The sequence below is a fragment of the Ixodes scapularis genome, unplaced genomic scaffold (assembly GCF_016920785.2).
Source record: "Ixodes scapularis isolate PalLabHiFi unplaced genomic scaffold, ASM1692078v2 ptg000504l_1__unscaffolded, whole genome shotgun sequence".
Taxonomy (NCBI): Eukaryota; Metazoa; Arthropoda; class Arachnida; order Ixodida; family Ixodidae; genus Ixodes; species Ixodes scapularis.
Window position 1 is genome coordinate 305,268 of NW_024609991.1, and position 22,225 is coordinate 327,492.

The following is a 22,225-nucleotide window of genomic DNA, read 5'->3' on the forward strand; positions in this document are numbered from 1 at the left end:
TCGGCTGCGGTGCCCTATTAGAGCGAAAATCCCAATACTGCGCGTTCACTGTCGAGACAATTTCGGCGCCGTTTAATTGGCTCCCTCGTATCGCCCGCGTCGGCTGCGGTGCCCTATTAGAGCGAAAATCCCAATACTGCGCGTTCACTGACGAGACAATTTCGGCGCCGTTTAATTGGCTCCCTCGTATCGCCCGCGTCGGCTGCGGTGCCCTATTAGAGCGAAAATCCCAATACTGCGCGTTCACTGACGAGACAATTTCGGCGCCGTTTAATTGGCTCCCTCGTATCGCCCGCGTCGGCTGCGGTGCCCTATTAGAGCGAAAATCCCAATACTGCGCGTTCACTGACGAGACAATTTCGGCGCCGTTTAATTGGCTCCCTCGTATCGCCCGCGTCGGCTGCGGTGCCCTATTAGAGCGAAAATCCCAATACTGCGCGTTCACTGACGAGACAATTTCGGCGCCTTTTAATTGGCTCCCTCGTATCGCCCGCGTCGGCTGCGGTGCCCTATTAGAGCGAAAATCCCAATACTGCGCGTTCACTGACGAGACAATTTCGGCGCCGTTTAATTGACTCCCTCGTATCGCCCGCGTCGGCTGCGGTGCCCTATTAGAGCGAAAATCCCAATACTGCGCGTTCACTGACGAGACAATTTCGGCGCCGTTTAATTGGCTCCCTCGTATCGCCCGCGTCGGCTGCGGTGCCCTATTAGAGCGAAAATCCCAATACTGCGCGTTCACTGTCGAGACAATTTCGGCGCCGTTTAATTGGCTCCCTCGTATCGCCCGCGTCGGCTGCGGTGCCCTATTAGAGCGAAAATCCCAATACTGCGCGTTCACTGACGAGACAATTTCGGCGCCGTTTAATTGGCTCCCTCGTATCGCCCGCGTCGGCTGCGGTGCCCTATTAGAGCGAAAATCCCAATACTGCGCGTTCACTGACGAGACAATTTCGGCGCCGTTTAATTGGCTCCCTCGTATCGCCCGCGTCGGCTGCGGTGCCCTATTAGAGCGAAAATCCCAATACTGCGCGTTCACTGACGAGACAATTTCGGCGCCGTTTAATTGGCTCCCTCGTATCGCCCGCGTCGGCTGTGGTGCCCTATTAGAGCGAAAATCCCAATACTGCGCGTTCACTGTCGAGACAATTTCGGCGCCGTTTAATTGGCTCCCTCGTATCGCCCGCGTCGGCTGCGGTGCCCTATTAGAGCGAAAATCCCAATACTGCGCGTTCACTGACGAGACAATTTCGGCGCCGTTTAATTGGCTCCCTCGTATCGCCCGCGTCGGCTGCGGTGTCCTATTAGAGCGAAAATCCCAATACTGCGCGTTCACTGACGAGACAATTTCGGCGCCGTTTAATTGGCTCCCTCGTATCGCCCGCGTCGGCTGCGGTGCCCTATTAGAGCGAAAATCCCAATACTGCGCGTTCACTGACGAGACAATTTCGGCGCCGTTTAATTGGCTCCCTCGTATCGCCCGCGTCGGCTGCGGTGTCCTATTAGAGCAAAAATCCCAATACTGCGCGTTCACTGACGAGACAATTTCGGCGCCGTTTAATTGGCTCCCTCGTATCGCCCGCGTCGGCTGCGGTGCCCTATTAGAGCGAAAATCCCAATACTGCGCGTTCACTGTCGAGACAATTTCGGCGCCGTTTAATTGGCTCCCTCGTATCGCCCGCGTCGGCTGCGGTGCCCTATTAGAGCGAAAATCCCAATACTGCGCGTTCACTGTCGAGACAATTTCGGCGCCGTTTAATTGGCTCCCTCGTATCGCCCGCGTCGGCTGCGGTGCCCTATTAGAGCGAAAATCCCAATACTGCGCGTTCACTGACGAGACAATTTCGGCGCCGTTTAATTGGCTCCCTCGTATCGCCCGCGTCGGCTGCGGTGCCCTATTAGAGCGAACATCCCAATACTGCGCGTTCACTGACGAGACAATTTCGGCGCCGTTTAATTGGCTCCCTCGTATCGCCCGCGTCGGCTGCGGTGCCCTATTAGAGCGAAAATCCCAATACTGCGCGTTCACTGACGAGACAATTTCGGCGCCGTTTAATTGGCTCCCTCGTATCGCCCGCGTCGGCTGTGGTGCCCTATTAGAGCGAAAATCCCAATACTGCGCGTTCACTGACGAGACGATTTCGGCGCCGTTTAATTGGCTCCCTCGTATCGCCCGCGTCGGCTGCGGTGCCCTATTAGAGCGAAAATCCCAATACTGCGCGTTCACTGACGAGACAATTTCGGCGCCGTTTAATTGGCTCCCTCGTATCGCCCGCGTCGGCTGTGGTGCCCTATTAGAGCGAAAATCCCAATACTGCGCGTTCACTGACGAGACAATTTCGGCGCCGTTTAATTGGCTCCCTCGTATCGCCCGCGTCGGCTGCGGTGCCCTATTAGAGCGAAAATCCCAATACTGCGCGTTCACTGACGAGACAATTTCGGCGCCGTTTAATTGGCTCCCTCGTATCGCCCGCGTCGGCTGTGGTGCCCTATTAGAGCGAAAATCCCAATACTGCGCGTTCACTGACGAGACAATTTCGGCGCGGTTTAATTGGCTCCCTCGTATCGCCCGCGTCGGCTGCGGTGCCCTATTAGAGCGAAAATCCCAATACTGCGCGTTCACTGTCGAGACAATTTCGGCGCCGTTTAATTGGCTCCCTCGTATCGCCCGCGTCGGCTGCGGTGCCCTATTAGAGCGAAAATCCCAATACTGCGCGTTCACTGACGAGACAATTTCGGCGCCGTTTAATTGGCTCCCTCGTATCGCCCGCGTCGGCTGCGGTGCCCTATTAGAGCGAAAATCCCAATACTGCGCGTTCACTGACGAGACAATTTCGGCGCCGTTTAATTGGCTCCCTCGTATCGCCCGCGTCGGCTGCGGTGCCCTATTAGAGCGAAAATCCCAATACTGCGCGTTCACTGACGAGACAATTTCGGCGCCGTTTAATTGGCTCCCTCGTATCGCCCGCGTCGGCTGCGGTGCCCTATTAGAGCGAAAATCCCAATACTGCGCGTTCACTGACGAGACAATTTCGGCGCCGTTTAATTGGCTCCCTCGTATCGCCCGCGTCGGCTGCATGCCCTATTAGAGCGAAAATCCCAATACTGCGCGTTCACTGACGAGAATATTTCGGCGCCGTTTAATTGGCTCCCTCGTATCGCCCGCGTCGGCTGCGGTGCCCTATTAGAGCGAAAATCCCAATACTGCGCGTTCACTGACGAGACAATTTCGGCGCCGTTTAATTGGCTCCCTCGTATCGCCCGCGTCGGCTGTGGTGCCCTATTAGAGCGAAAATCCCCATACTGCGCGTTCACTGTCGAGACAATTTCGGCGCCGTTTAATTGGCTCCCTCGTATCGCCCGCGTCGGCTGCGGTGCCCTATTAGAGCGAAAATCCCAATACTGCGCGTTCACTGACGAGACAATTTCGGCGCCGTTTAATTGGCTCCCTCGTATCGCCCGCGTCGGCTGCGGTGCCCTATTAGAGCGAAAATCCCAATACTGCGCGTTCACTGACGAGACAATTTCGGCGCCGTTTAATTGGCTCCCTCGTATCGCCCGCGTCGGCTGCGGTGCCCTATTAGAGCGAAAATCCCAATACTGCGCGTTCACTGACGAGACAATTTCGGCGCCGTTTAATTGGCTCCCTCGTATCGCCCGCGTCGGCTGCGGTGCCCTATTAGAGCGAAAATCCCAATACTGCGCGTTCACTGACGAGACAATTTCGGCGCCGTTTAATTGGCTCCCTCGTATCGCCCGCGTCGGCTGTGGTGCCCTATTAGAGCGAAAATCCCAATACTGCGCGTTCACTGTCGAGACAATTTCGACGCCGTTTAATTGGCTCCCTCGTATCGCCCGCGTCGGCTGCGGTGCCCTATTAGAGCGAAAATCCCAATACTGCGCGTTCACTGACGAGACAATTTCGGCGCCGTTTAATTGGCTCCCTCGTATCGCCCGCGTCGGCTGCGGTGCCCTATTAGAGCGAAAATCCCAATACTGCGCGTTCACTGACGAGACAATTTCGGCGCCGTTTAATTGGCTCCCTCGTATCGCCCGCGTCGGCTGCGGTGCCCTATTAGAGCGAAAATCCCAATACTGCGCGTTCACTGACGAGACAATTTCGGCGCCGTTTAATTGGCTCCCTCGTATCGCCCGCGTCGGCTGCGGTGCCCTATTAGAGCGAAAACCCCAATACTGCGCGTTCACTGTCGAGACAATTTCGGCGCCGTTTAATTGGCTCCCTCGTATCGCCCGCGTCGGCTGCGGTGCCCTATTAGAGCGAAAATCCCAATACTGCGCGTTCACTGACGAGACAATTTCGGCGCCGTTTAGTTGGCTCCCTCGTATCGCCCGCGTCGGCTGCGGTGCCCTATTAGAGCGAAAATCCCAATACTGCGCGTTCACTGACGAGACAATTTCGGCGCCGTTTAATTGGCTCCCTCGTATCGCCCGCGTCGGCTGCGGTGCCCTATTAGAGCGAAAATCCCAATACTGCGCGTTCACTGACGAGACAATTTCGGCGCCGTTTAATTGGCTCCCTCATATCGCCCGCGTCGGCTGCGGTGCCCTATTAGAGCGAAAATCCCAATACTGCGCGTTCACTGACGAGACAATTTCGGCGCCGTTTAATTGGCTCCCTCGTATCGCCCGCGTCGGCTGCGGTGCCCTATTAGAGCGAAAATCCCAATACTGCGCGTTCACTGACGAGACAATTTCGGCGCCGTTTAATTGGCTCCCTCGTATCGCCCGCGTCGGCTGCGGTGCCCTATTAGAGCGAAAATCCCAATACTGCACGTTCACTGACGAGACAATTTCGGCGCCGTTTAATTGGCTCCCTCGTATCGCCCGCGTCGGCTGCGGTGCCCTATTAGAGCGAAAATCCCAATACTGCGCGTTCACTGACGAGACAATTTCGGCGCCGTTTAATTGGCTCCCTCGTATCGCCCGCGTCGGCTGCGGTGCCCTATTAGAGCGAAAATCCCAATACTGCGCGTTGACTGACGAGACAATTTCGGCGCCGTTTAATTGGCTCCCTCGTATCGCCCGCGTCGGCTGCGGTGCCCTATTAGAGCGAAAATCCCAATACTGCGCGTTCACTGACGAGACAATTTCGGCGCCGTTTAATTGGCTCCCTCGTATCGCCCGCGTCGGCTGTGGTGCCCTATTAGAGCGAAAATCCCAATACTGCGCGTTCACTGACGAGACAATTTCGGCGCCGTTTAATTGGCTCCCTCGTATCGCCCGCGTCGGCTGTGGTGCCCTATTAGAGCGAAAATCCCAATACTGCGCGTTCACTGACGAGACAATTTCGGCGCCGTTTAATTGGCTCCCTCGTATCGCCCGCGTCGGCTGCGGTGCCCTATTAGAGCGAAAATCCCAATACTGCGCGTTCACTGACGAGACAATTTCGGCGCCGTTTAATTGGCTCCCTCGTATCGCCCGCGTCGGCTGCGGTGCCCTATTAGAGCGAAAATCCCAATACTGCGCGTTCACTGACGAGACAATTTCGGCGCCGTTTAATTGGCTCCCTCGTATCGCCCGCGTCGGCTGTGGTGCCCTATTAGAGCGAAAATCCCAATACTGCGCGTTCACTGACGAGACAATTTCGGCGCCGTTTAATTGGCTCCCTCGTATCGCCCGCGTCGGCTGCGGTGCCCTATTAGAGCGAAAATCCCAATACTGCGCGTTCACTGTCGAGACAATTTCGGCGCAGTTTAATTGGCTCCCTCGTATCGCCCGCGTCGGCTGCGGTGCCCTATTAGAGCGAAAATCCCAATACTGCGCGTTGACTGACGAGACAATTTCGGCGCCGTTTAATTGGCTCCCTCGTATCGCCCGCGTCGGCTGCGGTGCCCTATTAGAGCGAAAATCCCAATACTGCGCGTTCACTGACGAGACAATTTCGGCGCCGTTTAATTGGCTCCCTCGTATCGCCCGCGTCGGCTGTGGTGCCCTATTAGAGCGAAAATCCCAATACTGCGCGTTCACTGACGAGACAATTTCGGCGCCGTTTAATTGGCTCCCTCGTATCGCCCGCGTCGGCTGTGGTGCCCTATTAGAGCGAAAATCCCAATACTGCGCGTTCACTGACGAGACAATTTCGGCGCCGTTTAATTGGCTCCCTCGTATCGCCCGCGTCGGCTGCGGTGCCCTATTAGAGCGAAAATCCCAATACTGCGCGTTCACTGACGAGACAATTGCGGCGCCGTTTAATTGGCTCCCTCGTATCGCCCGCGTCGGCTGCGGTGCCCTATTAGAGCGAAAATCCCAATACTGCGCGTTCACTGACGAGACAATTTCGGCGCCGTTTAATTGGCTCCCTCGTATCGCCCGCGTCGGCTGTGGTGCCCTATTAGAGCGAAAATCCCAATACTGCGCGTTCACTGACGAGACAATTTCGGCGCCGTTTAATTGGCTCCCTCGTATCGCCCGCGTCGGCTGCGGTGCCCTATTAGAGCGAAAATCCCAATACTGCGCGTTCACTGTCGAGACAATTTCGGCGCCGTTTAATTGGCTCCCTCGTATCGCCCGCGTCGGCTGCGGTGCCCTATTAGAGCGAAAATCCCAATACTGCGCGTTCACTGACGAGACAATTTCGGCGCCGTTTAATTGGCTCCCTCGTATCGCCCGCGTCGGCTGCGGTGCCCTATTAGAGCGAAAATCCCAATACTGCGCGTTCACTGACGAGACAATTTCGGCGCCGTTTAATTGGCTCCCTCGTATCGCCCGCGTCGGCTGCGGTGCCCTATTAGAGCGAAAATCCCAATACTGCGCGTTCACTGACGAGACAATTTCGGCGCCGTTTAATTGGCTCCCTCGTATCGCCCGCGTCGGCTGCGGTGCCCTATTAGAGCGAAAATCCCAATACTGCGCGTTCACTGACGAGACAATTTCGGCGCCGTTTAATTGGCTCCCTCGTTTCGCCCGCGTCGGCTGCGGTGCCCTATTAGAGCGAAAATCCCAATACTGGGCGTTCACTGTCGAGACAATTTCGGCGCCGTTTAATTGGCTCCCTCGTATCGCCCGCGTCGGCTGCGGTGCCCTATTAGAGCGAAAATCCCAATACTGCGCGTTCACTGACGAGACAATTTCGGCGCCGTTTAATTGGCTCCCTCGTATCGCCCGCGTCGGCTGCGGTGCCCTATTAGAGCGAAAATCCCAATACTGCGCGTTCACTGACGAGACAATTTCGGCGCCGTTTAATTGGCTCCCTCGTATCGCCCGCGTCGGCTGCGGTGCCCTATTAGAGCGAAAATCCCAATACTGCGCGTTCACTGACGAGACAATTTCGGCGCCGTTTAATTGGCTCCCTCGTATCGCCCGCGTCGGCTGTGGTGCCCTATTAGAGCTAAAATCCCAATACTGCGCGTTCACTGACGAGACAATTTCGGCGCCGTTTAATTGGCTCCCTCGTATCGCCCGCGTCGGCTGCGGTGCCCTATTAGAGCGAAAATCCCAATACTGCGCGTTCACTGTCGAGACAATTTCGGCGCCATTTAATTGGCTCCCTCGTATCGCCCGCGTCGGCTGCGGTGCCCTATTAGAGCGAAAATCCCAATACTGCGCGTTCACAGACGAGACAATTTCGGCGCCGTTTAATTGGCTCCCTCGTATCGCCCGCGTCGGCTGCGGTGCCCTATTACAGCGAAAATCCCTATACTGCGCGTTCACTGACGAGACAATTTCGGCGCCGTTTAATTGGCTCCCTCGTATCGCCCGCGTCAACTGCGGTGCCCTATTAGAGCGAAAATCCCAATACTGCGCGTTCACTGACGAGACAATTTCGGCGCCGTTTAATTGGCTCCCTCGTATCGCCCGCGTCGGCTGCGGTGCCCTATTAGAGCGAAAATCCCAATACTGCGCGTTCACTGACGAGACAATTTCGGCGCCGTTTAATTGGCTCCCTCGTATCGCCCGCGTCGGCTGCGGTGCCCTATTAGAGCGAAAATCCCAATACTGCGCGTTCACTGTCGAGACAATTTCGGCGCCGTTTAATTGGCTCCCTCATATCGCCCGCGTCGGCTGCGGTGCCCTATTAGAGCGAAAATCCCAATACTGCGCGTTCACTGACGAGACAATTTCGGCGCCGTTTAATTGGCTCCCTCGTATCGCCCGCGTCGGCTGCGGTGCCCTATTAGAGCAAAAATCCCAATACTGCGCGTTCACTGACGAGACAATTTCGGCGCCGTTTAATTGGCTCCCTCGTATCGCCCGCGTCGGCTGCGGTGCCCTATTAGAGCGAAAATCCCAATACTGCGCGTTCACTGACGAGACAATTTCGGCGCCGTTTAATTGGCTCCCTCGTATCGCCCGCGTCGGCTGCGGTGCCCTATTAGAGCGAAAATCCCAATACTGCGCGTTCACTGACGAGACAATTTCGGCGCCGTTTAATTGGCTCCCTCGTATCGCCCGCGTCGGCTGTGGTGCCCTATTAGAGCGAAAATCCCAATACTGCGCGTTCACTGTCGAGACAATTTCGGCGCCGTTTAATTGGCTCCCTCGTATCGCCCGCGTCGGCTGCGGTGCCCTATTAGAGCGAAAATCCCAATACTGCGCGTTCACTGACGAGACAATTTCGGCGCCGTTTAATTGGCTCCCTCGTATCGCCCGCGTCGGCTGCGGTGCCCTATTAGAGCGAAAATCCCAATACTGCGCGTTCACTGTCGAGACAATTTCGGCGCCGTTTAATTGGCTCCCTCGTATCGCCCGCGTCGGCTGCGGTGCCCTATTAGAGCGAAAATCCCAATACTGCGCGTTCACTGACGAGACAATTTCGGCGCCGTTTAATTGGCTCCCTCGTATCGCCCGCGTCGGCTGCGGTGCCCTATTAGAGCGAAAATCCCAATACTGCGCGTTCACTGACGAGACAATTTCGGCGCCGTTTAATTGGCTCCCTCGTATCGCCCGCGTCGGCTGTGGTGCCCTATTAGAGCGAAAATCCCAATACTGCGCGTTCACTGACGAGACAATTTCGGCGCCGTTTAATTGGCTCCCTCGTATCGCCCGCGTCGGCTGTGGTGCCCTATTAGAGCGAAAATCCCAATACTGCGCGTTCACTGACGAGACAATTTCGGCGCCGTTTAATTGGCTCCCTCGTATCGCCCGCGTCGGCTGCGGTGCCCTATTAGAGCGAAAATCCCAATACTGCGCGTTCACTGACGAGACAATTTCGGCGCCGTTTAATTGGCTCCCTCGTATCGCCCGCGTCGGCTGCGGTGCCCTATTAGAGCGAAAATCCCAATACTGCGCGTTCACTGACGAGACAATTTCGGCGCCGTTTAATTGGCTCCCTCGTATCGCCCGCGTCGGCTGTGGTGCCCTATTAGAGCGAAAATCCCAATACTGCGCGTTCACTGTCGAGACAATTTCGGCGCCGTTTAATTGGCTCCCTCGTATCGCCCGCGTCGGCTGCGGTGCCCTATTAGAGCGAAAATTACAATACTGCGCGTTCACTGACGAGACAATTTCGGCGCCGTTTAATTGGCTCCCTCGTATCGCCCGCGTCGGCTGCGGTGCCCTATTAGAGCGAAAATCCCAATACTGCGCGTTCACTGTCGAGACAATTTCGGCGCCGTTTAATTGGCTCCCTCGTATCGCCCGCGTCGGCTGCGGTGCCCTATTAGAGCGAAAATCCCAATACTGCGCGTTCACTGACGAGACAATTTCGGCGCCGTTTAATTGGCTCCGTCGTATCGCCCGCGTCGGCTGCGGTGCCCTATTAGAGCGAAAATCCCAATACTGCGCGTTCACTGACGAGACAATTTCGGCGCCGTTTAATTGGCTCCCTCGTATCGCCCGCGTCGGCTGTGGTGCCCTATTAGAGCGAAAATCCCAATACTGCGCGTTCACTGTCGAGACAATTTCGGCGCCGTTTAATTGGCTCCCTCGTATCGCCCGCGTCGGCTGCGGTGCCCTATTAGAGCGAAAATCCCAATACTGCGCGTTCACTGACGAGACAATTTCGGCGCCGTTTAATTGGCTCCCTCGTATCGCCCGCGTCGGCTGCGGTGCCCCATTAGAGCGAAAATCTCAATACTGCGCGTTCACTGACGAGACAATTTCGGCGCCGTTTAATTGGCTCCCTCGTATCGCCCGCGTCGGCTGCGGTGCCCTATTAGAGCGAAAATCCCAATACTGCGCGTTCACTGTCGAGACAATTTCGGCGCCGTTTAATTGGCTCCCTCGTATCGCCCGCGTCGGCTGCGGTGCCCTATTAGAGCGAAAATCCCAATACTGCGCGTTCACTGTCGAGACAATTTCGGCGCCGTTTAATTGGCTCCCTCGTATCGCCCGCGTCGGCTGCGGTGCCCTATTAGAGCGAAAATCCCAATACTGCGCGTTCACTGACGAGACAATTTCGGCGCCGTTTAATTGGCTCCCTCGTATCGCCCGCGTCGGCTGCGGTGCCCTATTAGAGCGAAAATCCCAATACTGCGCGTTCACTGACGAGACAATTTCGGCGCCGTTTAATTGGCTCCCTCGTATCGCCCGCGTCGGCTGCGGTGCCCTATTAGAGCGAAAATCCCAATACTGCGCGTTCACTGACGAGACAATTTCGGCGCCGTTTAATTGGCTCCCTCGTATCGCCCGCGTCGGCTGTGGTGCCCTATTAGAGCGAACATCCCAATACTGCGCGTTCACTGACGAGACAATTTCGGCGCCGTTTAATTGGCTCCCTCGTATCGCCCGCGTCGGCTGCGGTGCCCTATTAGAGCGAAAATCCCAATACTGCGCGTTCACTGACGAGACAATTTCGGCGCCGTTTAATTGGCTCCCTCGTATCGCCCGCGTCGGCTGCGGTGCCCTATTAGAGCGAAAATCCCATTACTGCGCGTTCACTGACGAGACAATTTCGGCGCCGTTTAATTAGCTCCCTCGTATCGCCCGCGTCGGCTGCGGTGCCCTATTAGAGCGAAAATCCCAATACTGCGCGTTCACTGACGAGACAATTTCGGCGCCGTTTAATTGGCTCCCTCGGATCGCCCGCGTCGGCTGTGGTGCCCTATTAGAGCGAAAATCCCAATACTGCGCGTTCACTGACGAGACAATTTCGGCGCCGTTTAATTGGCAACCTCGTATCGCCCGCGTCGGCTGTGGTGCCCTATTAGAGCGAAAATCCCAATACTGCGCGTTCACTGACGAGACAATTTCGGCGCCGTTTAATTGGCTCCCTCGTATCGCCCGCGTCGGCTGCGGTGCCCTATTAGAGCGAAAATCCCATTACTGCGCGTTCACTGACGAGACAATTTCGGCGCCGTTTAATTGGCTCCCTCGGATCGCCCGCGTCGGCTGTGGTGCCCTATTAGAGCGAAAATCCCAATACTGCGCGTTCACTGACGAGACAATTTCGGCGCCGTTTAATTGGCTCCCTCGTATCGCCCGCGTCGGCTGTGGTGCCCTATTAGAGCGAAAATCCCAATACTGCGCGTTCACTGACGAGACAATTTCGTCGCCGTTTAATTGGCTCCCTCGTATCGCCCGCGTCGGCTGCGGTGCCCTATTAGAGCGAAAATCCCAATACTTCGCGTTCACTGACGAGACAATTTCGGCGCCGTTTAATTGGCTCCCTCGTATCGCCCGCGTCGGCTGTGGTGCCCTATTAGAGCGAAAATCCCAATACTGCGCGTTCACTGACGAGACAATTTCGGCGCCGTTTAATTGGCTCCCTCGTATCGCCCGCGTCGGCTGTGGTGCCCTATTAGAGCGAAAATCCCAATACTGCGCGTTCACTGACGAGACAATTTCGGCGCCGTTTAATTGGCTCCCTCGTATCGCCCGCGTCGGCTGCGGTGCCCTATTAGAGCGAAAATCCCAATACTGCGCGTTCACTGACGAGACAATTTCGGCGCCGTTTAATTGGCTCCCTCGTATCGCCCGCGTCGGCTGTGGTGCCCTATTAGAGCGAAAATCCCAATACTGCGCGTTCACTGACGAGACAATTTCGGCGCCGTTTAATTGGCTCCCTCGTATCGCCCGCGTCGGCTGTGGTGCCCTATTAGAGCGAAAATCCCAATACTGCGCGTTCACTGACGAGACAATTTCGGCGCCGTTTAATATGCTCCCTCGTATCGCCCGCGTCGGCTGTGGTGCCCTATTAGAGCGAAAATCCCAATACTGCGCGTTCACTGACGAGACAATTTCGGCGCCGTTTAATTGGCTCCCTCGTATCGCCCGCGTCGGCTGTGGTGCCCTATTAGAGCGAAAATCCCAATACTGCGCGTTCACTGTCGAGACAATTTCGGCGCCGTTTAATTGGCTCCCTCGTATCGCCCGCGTCGGCTGTGGTGCCCTATTAGAGCGAAAATCCCAATACTGCGCGTTCACTGACGAGACAATTTCGGCGCCGTTTAATTGGCTCCCTCGTATCGCCCGCGTCGGCTGTGGTGCCCTATTAGAGCGAAAATCCCAATACTGCGCGTTCACTGTCGAGACAATTTCGGCGCCGTTTAATTGGCTCCCTCGTATCGCCCGCGTCGGCTGTGGTGCCCTATTAGAGCGAAAATCCCAATACTGCGCGTTCACTGACGAGACAATTTCGGCGCCGTTTAATTGGCTCCCTCGTATCGCCCGCGTCGGCTGTGGTGCCCTATTAGAGCGAAAATCCCAATACTGCGCGTTCACTGACGAGACAATTTCGGCGCCGTTTAATTGGCTCCCTCGTATCGCCCGCGTCGGCTGCGGTGCCCTATTAGAGCGAAAATCCCAATACTGCGCGTTCACTGACGAGACAATTTCGGCGCCGTTTAATTGGCTCCCTCGTATCGCCCGCGTCGGCTGCGGTGCCCTATTAGAGCGAAAATCCCAATACTGCGCGTTCACTGACGAGACAATTTCGGCGCCGTTTGATTGGCTCCCTCGTATCGCCCGCGTCGGCTGCGGTGCCCTATTAGAGCGAAAATCCCAATACTGCGCGTTCACTGACGAGACAATTTCGGCGCCGTTTAATTGGCTCCCTCGTATCGCCCGCGTCGGCTGTGGTGCCCTATTAGAGCGAAAATCCCAATACTGCGCGTTCACTGACGAGACAATTTCGGCGCCGTTTAATTGGCTCCCTCGTATCGCCCGCGTCGGCTGCGGTGCCCTATTAGAGCGAAAATCCCAATACTGCGCGTTCACTGACGAGACAATTTCGGCGCCGTTTAATTGGCTCCCTCGTATCGCCCGCGTCGGCTGCGGTGCCCTATTAGAGCGAAAATCCCAATACTGCGCGTTCACTGACGAGACAATTTCGGCGCCGTTTAATTGGCTCCCTCGTATCGCCCGCGTCGGCTGTGGTGCCCTATTAGAGCGAAAATCCCAATACTGCGCGTTCACTGACGAGACAATTTCGGCGCCGTTTAATTGGCTCCCTCGTATCGCCCGCGTCGGCTGCGGTGCCCTATTAGAGCGAAAATCCCAATACTGCGCGTTCACTGTCGAGACAATTTCGGCGCCGTTTAATTGGCTCCCTCGTATCGCCCGCGTCGGCTGCGGTGCCCTATTAGAGCGAAAATCCCAATACTGCGCGTTCACTGACGAGACAATTTCGGCGCCGTTTAATTGGCTCCCTCGTATCGCCCGCGTCGGCTGCGGTGCCCTATTAGAGCGAAAATCCCAATACTGCGCGTTCACTGTCGAGACAATTTCGGCGCCGTTTAATTGGCTCCCTCGTATCGCCCGCGTCGGCTGCGGTGCCCTATTAGAGCGAAAATCCCAATACTGCGCGTTCACTGACGAGACAATTTCGGCGCCGTTTAATTGGCTCCCTCGTATCGCCCGCGTCGGCTGCGGTGCCCTATTAGAGCGAAAATCCCAATACTGCGCGTTCACTGACGAGACAATTTCGGCGCCGTTTAATTGGCTCCCTCGTATCGCCCGCGTCGGCTGCGGTGCCCTATTAGAGCGAAAATCCCAATACTGCGCGTTCAGTGACGAGACAATTTCGGCGCCGTTTAATTGGCTCCCTCGTATCGCCCGCGTCGGCTGCGGTGCCCTATTAGAGCGAAAATCCCAATACTGCGCGTTCACTGATGAGACAATTTCGGCGCCGTTTAATTGGCTCCCTCGTATCGCCCGCGTCGGCTGCGGTGCCCTATTAGAGCGAAAATCCCAATACTGCGCGTTCACTGACGAGACAATTTCGGCGCCGTTAAATTGGCTCCCTCGTATCGCCCGCGTCGGCTGCGGTGCCCTATTAGAGCGAAAATCCCAATACTGCGCGTTCACTGACGAGACAATTTCGGCGCCGTTTAATTGGCTCCCTCGTATCGCCCGCGTCGGCTGCGGTGCCCTATTAGAGCGAAAATCCCAATACTGCGCGTTCACTGTCGAGACAATTTCGGCGCCGTTTAATTGGCTCCCTCGTATCGCCCGCGTCGGCTGCGGTGCCCTATTAGTGCGAAAATCCCAATACTGCGCGTTCACTGACGAGACAATTTCGGCGCCGTTTAATTGGCTCCCTCGTATCGCCCGCGTCGGCTGCGGTGCCCTATTAGAGCGAAAATCCCAATACTGCGCGTTCACTGACGAGACAATTTCGGCGCCGTTTAATTGGCTCCCTCGTATCGCCCGCGTCGGCTGCGGTGCCCTATTAGAGCGAAAATCCCAATACTGCGCGTTCACTGACGAGACAATTTCGGCGCCGTTTAATTGGCTCCCTCGTATCGCCCGCGTCGGCTGCGGTGCCCTATTAGAGCGAAAATCCCAATACTGCGCGTTCACTGACGAGACAATTTCGGCGCCGTTTAATTGGCTCCCTCGTATCGCCCGCGTCGGCTGCGGTGCCCTATTAGAGCGAAAATCCCAATACTGCGCGTTCACTGACGAGACAATTTCGGCGCCGTTTAATTGGCTCCCTCGTATCGCCCGCGTCGGCTGTGGTGCCCTATTAGAGCGAAAATTCCAATACTGCGCGTTCACTGTCGAGACAATTTCGGCGCCGTTTAATTGGCTCCCTCGTATCGCCCGCGTCGGCTGCGGTGCCCTATTAGAGCGAAAATCCCAATACTGCGCGTTCACTGTCGAGACAATTTCGGCGCCGTTTAATTGGCTCCCTCGTATCGCCCGCGTCGGCTGCGGTGCCCTATTAGAGCGAAAATCCCAATACTGCGCGTTCACTGTCGAGACAATTTCGGCGCCGTTTAATTGGCTCCCTCGTATCGCCCGCGTCGGCTGTGGTGCCCTATTAGAGCGAAAATCCCAATACTGCGCGTTCACTGACGAGACAATTTCGGCGCCGTTTAATTGGCTCCCTCGTATCGCCCGCGTCGGCTGTGGTGCCCTATTAGAGCGAAAATCCCAATACTGCGCGTTCACTGACGAGACAATTTCGGCGCCGTTTAATTGGCTCCCTCGTATCGCCTGCGTCGGCTGTGGTGCCCTATTAGAGCGAAAATCCCAATACTGCGCGTTCACTGTCGAGACAATTTCGGCGCCGTTTAATTGGCTCCCTCGTATCGCCCGCGTCGGCTGCGGTGCCCTATTAGAGCGAAAATCCCAATACTGCGCGTTCACTGTCGAGACAATTTCGGCGCCGTTTAATTGGCTCCCTCGTATCGCCCGCGTCGGCTGTGGTGCCCTATTAGAGCGAAAATCCCAATACTGCGCGTTCACTGACGAGACAATTTCGGCGCCGTTTAATTGGCTCCCTCGTATCGCCCGCGTCGGCTGCGGTGCCCTATTAGAGCGAAAATCCCAATACTGCGCGTTCACTGACGAGACAATTTCGGCGCCGTTTAATTGGCTCCCTCGTATCGCCCGCGTCGGCTGCGGTGCCCTATTAGAGCGAAAATCCCAATACTGCGCGTTCACTGTCGAGACAATTTCGGCGCCGTTTAATTGGCTCCCTCGTATCGCCCGCGTCGGCTGCGGTGCCCTATTAGAGCGAAAATCCCAATACTGCGTGTTCACTGTCGAGACAATTTCGGCGCCGTTTAATTGGCTCCCTCGTATCGCCCGCGTCGGCTGCGGTGCCCTATTAGAGCGAAAATCCCAATACTGCGCGTTCACTGACGAGACAATTTCGGCGCCGTTTAATTGGATCCCTCGTATCGCCCGCGTCGGCTGCGGTGCCCTATTAGAGCGAAAATCCCAATACTGCGCGTTCACTGTCGAGACAATTTCGGCGCCGTTTAATTGGCTCCCTCGTATCGCCCGCGTCGGCTGCGGTGCCCTATTAGAGCGAAAATCCCAATACTGCGCGTTCACTGTCGAGACAATTTCGGCGCCGTTTAATTGGCTCCCTCGTATCGCCCGCGTCGGCTGTGGAGCCCTATTAGAGCGAAAATCCCAATACTGCGCGTTCACTGTCGAGACAATTTCGGCGCCGTTTAAATGGCTCCCTCGTATCGCCCGCGTCGGCTGTGGTGCCCTATTAGAGCGAAAATCCCAATACTGCGTGTTCACTGTCGAGACAATTTCGGCGCCGTTTAATTGGCTCCCTCGTATCGCCCGCGTCGGCTGCGGTGCCCTATTAGAGCGAAAATCCCAATACTGCGCGTTCACTGTCGAGACAATTTCGGCGCCGTTTAATTGGCTCCCTCGTATCGCCCGCGTCGGCTGCGGTGCCCTATTAGAGCGAAAATCCCAATACTGCGCGTTCACTGTCGAGACAATTTCGGCGCCGTTTAATTGGCTCCCTCGTATCGCCCGCGTCGGCTGCGGTGCCCTATTAGAGCGAAAATCCCAATACTGCGCGTTCACTGTCGAGACAATTTCGGCGCCGTTTAATTGGCTCCCTCGTATCGCCCGCGTCGGCTGCGGTGCCCTATTAGAGCGAAAATCCCAATACTGCGCGTTCACTGTCGAGACAATTTCGGCGCCGTTTAATTGGCTCCCTCGTATCGCCCGCGTCGGCTGCGGTGCCCTATTAGAGCGAAAATCCCAATACTGCGCGTTCACTGTCGAGACAATTTCGGCGCCGTTTAATTGGCTCCCTCGTATCGCCCGCGTCGGCTGCGGTGCCCTATTAGAGCGAAAATCCCAATACTGCGCGTTCACTGTCGAGACAATTTCGGCGCCGTTTAATTGGCTCCCTCGTATCGCCCGCGTCGGCTGCGGTGCCCTATTAGAGCGAAAATCCCAATACTGCGCGTTCACTGTCGAGACAATTTCGGCGCCGTTTAATTGGCTCCCTCGTATCGCCCGCGTCGGCTGTGGTGCCCTATTAGAGCGAAAATCCCAATACTGCGCGTTCACTGTCGAGACAATTTCGGCGCCGTTTAATTGGCTCCCTCGTATCGCCCGCGTCGGCTGTGGTGCCCTATTAGAGCGAAAATCCCAATACTGCTCGTTCACTGTCGAGACAATTTCGGCGCCGTTTAATTGGCTCCCTCGTATTTCCCGCGTCGGCTGTGGTGCCCTATTAGAGCGAAAATCCCAATACTGCGCGTTCACTGTCGAGACAATTTCGGCGCCGTTTAATTGGCTCCCTCGTATCGCCCGCGTCGGCTGCGGTGCCCTATTAGAGCGAAAATCCCAATACTGCGCGTTCACTGTCGAGACAATTTCGGCGCCGTTTAATTGGCTCCCTCGTATCGCCCGCGTCGGCTGCGGTGCCCTATTAGAGCGAAAATCCCAATACTGCGCGTTCACTGTCGAGACAATTTCGGCGCCGTTTAATTGGCTCCCTCGTATCGCCCGCGTCGGCTGTGGTGCCCTATTAGAGCGAAAATCCCAATACTGCGCGTTCACTGTCGAGACAATTTCGGCGCCGTTTAATTGGCTCCCTCGTATCGCCCGCGTCGGCTGCGGTGCCCTATTAGAGCGAAAATCCCAATACTGCGCGTTCACTGTCGAGACAATTTCGGCGCCGTTTAATTGGCTCCCTCGTATCGCCCGCGTCGGCTGCGGTGCCCAATAGACCATTTGCAGTCCTCCCAAGCGCCCCGGCGCGCGCGCGAGGAATCTTGGGATCGGTGTTCTGTCGGCCCCCGTCGTCTGGCTGCTCTCCGTTGGAATCGCATCACCTCGCTCTAGACATACTTTTCATCTTCGTTGTTTATACTTAATAATCCTCTTTTTTATCTACTCCAGTGTATTTTTCTTGTTCATAAGTGTATCTATTTCGTTCAGCGCTTTGTATTTCTTCTGTATATTACGTGTTTTTGTGCATATTCCATCGTTTTCGACGCGGCCGTCGACGGACACCACGCCGCTTCGTTCGCCGCTCCCGGGGTGAGTACTGACTGTTGCCGTTACGCTCTATCCCGCTCCTAGGCCGTTCATTTAACTCGTGTGCGGTCGCGAGAGAGCAGTTTCGAACATCACTACAAATGTCACCGCTGTAAGCAGAGAAATAAAGTAGTCATCACGAAGCGAAGGCCGACATGCCTTCGCTTCGTGATGCGCTCGCCCTGTGAAATGTGAGCGTGGGATATCGAGTACTGCTTGCGTGCTCAACATTCGGGACGGTGCTTTGTCGTTGCGATCTTTTTGCCCTTCGGACGCTTGCGAAGCTGTACCAGCGGTCGGCGTGCCTCGGCAGCGCTCGTCAACAACCGTCCGCGCGGCGTCACTTTTCTCGCGTTCGCTGACCGTCCGCGAGCGCCGGTGATTCATCGTCGCGGCTGGTATGCGTATGTAGTACATCGCATAGCTTCACAATCGCTCTTAACAGCGGTTGTGAGTTGAGCGGGCCCTTAGCAAGCGAGTTATGTCAGCAACTGCAACTTTGAAACTGATGGTCACTTCACTTATTTATTTCACTATTCGAGATGTCAGCTGAATGTAGTATCTTCTTAGGTCACCCTCAGAAGCCACATGACGGGCGGTACAACCTGCTGTGTACCGGGCTGTGCCCACACCACTCTCACTGCCAAGCATGTGTCCTGGAATCGCTTTCCGAAGAACAGCCATCTACGCAACATTTGGGTACAGCGAATCAACAGGAAAGGTATTTACCATATTTTTTTACTTGTTATCTACACTTTCCTGACAATGATCAGGAAGGTACAGTGTGTGTACTGTCCGACGTGGCCCAAGTCATTTTACCCATATGTACAACATACCTGCGAAACACATTTTTTTTAAAAATAAAAATAGCATTCATTATTTTTGACCTATAAGTGCAACATACGACTGAAACAAAAAAGACAATCTCAAAGAATCCCAGATGTTGCATGTGCCCTTTTCACTCTCTTGGCCACTTCCACCTGCACCGACATACCAATATTTGATTGCATCGCAGGAATGTCGCTTCATCTCACTACCCTACAGCTAAAGCAAAGATACTCTCACAGTGCTTCTATCATTTTCAGCGTGCATCCACTCCAGGTTTGTTAGGCATAAACTATGTGCTTGTTCTTAGTGCCCGCTGCACAATGGTACTGGAAGTGTTTAGAAGGCGGTGGGGTGACGATGGGGGAGGAGGAGAACTGAATTCTACCCCCTTGCCCGGATAGTTTACTGACGCCCCTGTTCAGACGCCACGGCTGCTGCATCCATTCTTACCACTGAGATTGAGTTGCACTTGCTCCAAAGTTGAATGGGTGAATCTTAATATGGTGCTAACTGCTTCTTTTGCATGCAGGTACCACTGGACGGTTCTCTCTGTGGACGCCAACCTCTGACAGCAGAATATGCGGCGCTCATTTTAACGAAACTGGGAGAAAGAAGTACGAGGACAAAGCTCCCCGGTTTTTTCCAACCAGGACATTTCCGAAGTGTATGTTATTTGCCTATTTTTGTTTCTTTCTGCAATAGTTGTTTTTCCCTGCTTATATTCTTGCTTGTGATCACTGTATACATGGGTCGTTTCTCACGTGAGCTACGTCACTGCTGGTGGCGTCTGGTGATTTGTGGACAGCGGTGCTACCCAGTGAGCATGGCGAAATACGTGACCTACGGAAGCAATCATCGCTCTCATAGAAAAAGACGGAGCTTCAAGCAATCGTAATGTCAGATTTTGTAGAGCTGCAGACATAATAACAATGTTTTGTCTGAATACATGAGATCTCTCAACGGCTAGACGACGCAAATGGACTGCAATCGAAAAGAGGTTTTGCGACGTGCGGTTAAGTAGCATCAAGGATATCACTGAAACTGAAAAAGTATAACATTCTCGTCCGTCATTAAATTTGCAGTGGGAATAGGTGGCATATAAACCTACTGACTGCCTTTTTCAAGGATTTGGCTTGGCTTAGCTAGCTTGCTGCTCAAGGCACCAGGGGATGTCGCTCTGCTGCCTTCATCTCTGATGGCCCCAAATGACAGCTTTTAATCCAGCTCTCTCGTTGTGGAAAGTAGTGAAGGCTCTGCATGTTTCCTGTCGTACATTGAAGTGCCAGCTCATCTCGACTCTAAATAACAGCAGTGTGTTTGAACGGTACCAGACGATGCTTCTTTATATTTCCGACTGCTCTATCTGACACAGTCGGTCACAATGCAAGAGGACTTCAGCGAGCTGGAAAACACTCTCTTAGCACATAGAAAAACATAGGAGAAAATGTACCAACATGAATTCTAGAAATATTTTGAGCGAAAACTGACGTCAGGTGCAAGGACTCTATAATTACTGTCCACCGTGTTTGCTTGACTAGGCAGCTTCCTAGTGACCATTCAAGCAGATAGAGTTGGACATGCCTTGTCAGGAGTTTGCGGTCGTAATATGCTTGAGCCAACTGCTTTGTAAGAAGTTGCAGCTGTGCATATCGTTCGTGTCACAAATGGAAACACATATGAATGCGGAAATATAATTATGTTTAATAAAGGGCCCTTTAGGCAAGTATGGACAGCCTAAGATGGCACCGAATATAGTCGATTTCACAGTAACATGGCAGGTGGCAGACTCTATAACCCCTGTGAACTGATTGAAGTGTTGAAGTCAAATGTATGTGACAGCTCTTTACTAGAGAAGTGTACTCTGATTGGCTCGCTTGGGACAAACCTTTTGTTGTGTGCCAAACTATGTTGAATAAGGATATAAACTTTGTTCCCTTCTTTTATACGCCGGTGGCTGTTGAATGCACTTCGTCTCAGAAAGAACTGCAACAATCGCTATTTGGCTACAACATTCCAGACCAGCTACCAAAGGGTAGAAACAGTGACCGCTATTGATCCAGCTGAGCTCTTGGTTGTTTGACATGTTATGTGCTCCGTACAGTGTAAGCTGTGCCCTGTGCTAGACAGAATTCCAGCCGGTATGTAATGCTTATAAAATAATTGCGTGAACAATTGCCTTATCCTTGCCTGCAGATGTTGCGGCCTGCCCAAAGGTCCCAAACATGATCTGCGCAAGGAAGCGCCATGCGCTGCAGCCGCTGCCGGCCTACTTTCTGTCGGACCTTGACCTGGCACAGACCGTGACCCTGCCTGCTAGCCAGGAGCCAGCACAACCCGGCAGCCCCTTGGCCTCCGCTGGTGCCCCTGACACTGATGATGTAATAGCTAGCGGTAAGCTCCTAACATTGAGCATCAGTGTTGCTCGTCTGTTTATTTGGCATCCCTGTCAACTGTGCAGCAGTCCCGATAGGTGCATGGAACACTTACATGCAGTACGTCGAACTTTACAAACTGTACTAACTCAGTCACCGCTGGCTATAGCACGCAAGTTGTGGCCGTTCCATACTCGCAGCACCATATGGCACGGTGCACTCTAAGATACCGCACATGCAAGGTACCCGCGGAGTTGTTCTTTCAGATTGCGGTCACACCCTCACTTCATTGTCTGCCAGGTACAAAGGAGATGCTGCCACAGCCCTGCTTGCATGTTATTTGCCTCAAGATCCAGATTGAAAAGTGGGGACACATGCTTTTGTTTATCCATTGTTTCCTACAAGACAAGCGGCGATTCTCTGGCGTCCACAAAAAAACCATCCCCACTTTTGTTATGGAGCACGGGCAAGGCTATGCATGCTCTTAGAATTCGCAGTTGACTCCAATGCATGCGCACGAACGCTGCACCGGAGCCTCTCAGGGCTTCGAGTTAGCGTCCGCAGCATTCTCCGTGCTCCAAGTAAGTGTAGAACAAAGCTTAGTTCCGCATTTCCCCGCAGCACCCCTGACGATCGGATCTCAAGGCGAATAGCCAGCATTCCCATTATAGCTCCTTCGTGTGGAACAGAGCAGCATTAAAGAGGTCATAAACCGACTCAGTTACTTCTGCTAAATGCTGCTGTCGCACAATAAAGCTTGAGAACAAGCAATATTCTGCTCTTCCTCACAGCCAGGTAAAATAATCACATGATTACTGTTAGGGGTTAGCTGCTACTGTTGGCGCAGTGATTAGACACAAGCCCAAGCCCCAATA